The sequence below is a fragment of the Ochotona princeps genome, chromosome 9 (genome assembly GCF_030435755.1).
Source record: "Ochotona princeps isolate mOchPri1 chromosome 9, mOchPri1.hap1, whole genome shotgun sequence".
Classification (NCBI taxonomy): domain Eukaryota; kingdom Metazoa; phylum Chordata; class Mammalia; order Lagomorpha; family Ochotonidae; genus Ochotona; species Ochotona princeps.
The window spans coordinates 42,291,000-42,294,588 of record NC_080840.1 but is presented as its reverse complement, the minus strand read 5'-3'; positions in this window follow the sequence as shown (position 1 = coordinate 42,294,588).

Genomic DNA, 3,589 nt, shown 5'->3' with positions numbered 1-3,589 from the left:
GCCCCAAATTCTTACTTGAGAATGATCACAGAAGCACCATTGACAGTAGCCAAACTGGAAGCAGCCCAAGTGCTTATTAGTAGATGATAGAATTAACTAATTACGGTATACATACAACAGGGGATTTTTCAACTACAGAAACATGAGGTATGGCTCATGCCACAACCTGAATGAATCTCAGAAACATGTTGTCAAAAAAATTGTGGCAGAGCAGATTAAACCACCACACATCGTAATGAAAGTACCTGAGATCAAGTGTCACCTCTACTATCATGGTCCAAGTACTTAGGTCCCTGCCAGCTGTGGCTGCTGTCTTTAGTCTGGCCTAACCCTGACTATTGCATGTATTTGGGAAGTGAGTCAGTGGATGGAGATCTCTTTGTCTCTCCACGGCTCCCTGTCTCTTCCTCTTCTTCATCATAATTTTTTTAATGTTTACAAATTATGTTAACCAGCAAAACACAGAAGATCATATGTTATGTGATTTCACTTTCATGACACAATCAGAATAGGTAAGTCCACAGAGCTACAAATGAAATTGTCAGAAACTAGGGAAAGGGAGGAATGGGGATTGCTTAAGAAGGACAGGATTACTATTAGAATGATGAAGATGCTTTGGAACTGGATGGATTTGGAAGCATGGAACTCAATCCAGGCTTCCCACCTGGATGGCTGGGATGCAGATACTTGAGCCATCATCTGCTGCCTCCCAGGTGTACATGAGCAGGAAGCTGGAACCATAGGCAGAGCTGAGTCTTCATTCTAGACGCTCGGATGTGAGATGTGGTTAAGACATTCCAAATGGTGGCTTAACCACTGCACCAAATGTGTAGCCCAAGAAAATGTTTAGAGAATCAAATTTTGGCATATGCTACAACAAGAATGGACCTTGAAATCATTATGCTAAGTGAAATAAGCCAGACGGGGACCCAACGCAATAGCTCTCTTCATAGGAGAACCAAGATCTTTGAGAACCAAGAGAGTCAGTCAAGAGACTAAGGGAATTCATTAGAGACTTTGGCAGGGTAGCAGGATACAAAATTAATGAATACAAATCAATGATACTAGTGTAACAAATAATTCCATGGCTGAGAAAGAAATTGTAAGTACAGTCCCCTTTAAAATAGCGCAGAGGAATCTTAAATACCTAGGATTTAAGCTAACCAAATATGTGGAAGACCTCTATGATAAAAACTATGAAGCATTAAACAAGGAAATAGAAGAAGACTTTAAAAAATGGAGAAACTTCCCATGTTTCTGGATTGGCAGGATCAGCATCATCAAAATGACCATAATGCCAAAAGGAATACACAGATTCGACACAATCCCAATCAAAATCCCAACAACATCCTTCTCAGAAAAGATGATACAAAAGTTCATCTGGAACCACAAAAGACCATGAATAACTAAAGCTATCCTGAAGAATAAAAACCAAACTGGAGGAATCACAATTCCTGACCTCAAGACATACTACAGAGCAGTGGTCATCAAAACAGTCTAGTACTGGCACAGAAACAGAGAAAAATCAATGGAACAGAGCAGAAACACCAGAAGGGAGCCCACACACGTATAGACAACTATACGTTGTGACCTGGGAAGGCTGTTGAGAACTCCCCAAACCCTTGGGACCATGCACCCATGTGGGAGACCCAGAAGAAGCTCCTGGCTCCTGGATAGCAGCTTGCAGAATTAAGAAGCAAGGCCTGAACCTGTCACATTATACAAAAATCAGCTCTAAGTGGTTCAAGGACCTAAATCTACACCCAGAAACCATCAAACTATTAAAGGAAAACTTAGGAAGCACTCTCCAAGAAATAGGAACAAGGAAAGACTTCTTAGAATAGACGCCAAAAGCAAAGGCAATCAAAGACAAAATCAACAAAGGGGACAACATCAAACTAAAGAACTTCTGTACAGCAAAGGAAACAATTAACAAACTGAAGAAGCAACCAACAAAATGGGAGAAAAAAATTGCATATTATATAAGTGATAGGAGATTAATATCCAAGATTTACAACAGCAGCAGAAACCAAGGGATAGTATTAAAAAAAAAACTGAAAAAAATGGGCAAAGGAAATGAACAGACATTTTTCAAAAGAACAGATTCAAATGGCTAACAGAAATATGAAAAGATGCTCAGGCTCCCTAGCCATCAGGGAAATACAAATGAAAACCATGTTGAGAAAGCACCTAACTCCAGTGAGATTGGCCTACATTCAGAACTCTACTAACAATACTTGCTGGCATGGATGTTGGGAGAAATGTACCCTCCTTCACTGCTGGTGGGAGTATAGGCTACAGCCACTGTGGAAATCAGTATGGAGAGTGCTTAGAGAATTGCAAATAAACCTTCCATATGACCCAGCTATCCTGCTTCTAGGAACACACACAAAAAAATGAAAACTGCATATGAGAAGGGGATCTGTAATCCTATATTTACAGCAACACAATCTACAATAGCAAAGACATGGAAACAACCCAGATGCCCGTCCAAAGAGGAGTAGTTAAAGAAACTATGGTGGGCCCAGCGGCGTGGCCTAGCGGCTAAAGTCCTCACCTTGAAAGCCCCGGGATCCCATATGGGCGCCGGTTCTAATCCCGGCAGCTCCACTTCCCATCCAGCTCCCTGCTTGTGGCCTGGGAAAGCAGTTGAGGACGGCCCAATGCATTGGGACACTGCACCCGCGTGGGAGACCCGGAAGAGGTTCCAGGTTCCCGGCTTCGGATCGGCGCGCATCGGCCCATTGCGGCTCACTTGCGGAGTGAAATATCGGACGGAAGATCTTCCTCTCTGTCTCTCCTCTGTGTATATCTGGCTGTAATAAAATGAATAAAAAAAAAAAAAAGAAACTATGGTACATCTACTCCATGGAATATTACTCAGCCATTAAAAAGATTGAAATGATATCATTTGCAACTAGATGGTCCCAACTAGATACCATTATGCTCAGTGAAATAAGTCAATCCTAAAAGGACAAACACCATATGTTCTCTCTAATATAAGGAAATCATCATGCAAACTGTTTTTGTGTTTTGTTTTCATCACCCATGCATTGGTTATTCAGTGGTGTGTTTTTTTTACTCCATGGTGCTGTAATTTTGTTGTTGTTTTTGTTAGCTTCCAACCTGTTGTTGACTTTATTTCATGGCTTCTCATTTAAGGGAATATATAGTGATGGAGTAATAGGGATCCCTACTTCCAAATCAAAGATGGACTCCCAATGAAACTATTTAACAAAGACAATGGAATGCTGAACTGTCTGACATTGTACTGGCAATGTCGGGGCACACTTAAATAACAGACTGAGGGAATTATAACTCTTTATGAAGGACTATACTATTGTAACAATATGGGGGAAATCAATTGGGGGTGGGAATTTGCCGGGGATGGGGGAGGGGAAAGGATCCCAGACTCTATGGAATTGTACAATAAAATTCAAAATTCAAAATAAAAATTAAAAAAAAACTAAAAGAAAGGAAATGCAAGACAGTTCAATATTAGAAAAGCAATGTATTTCATATCAAGAAACTAAAGGGAAAAATCATGTAATAATCTCAATAAATGCATAAAATGCATCTGTCCAAAGCA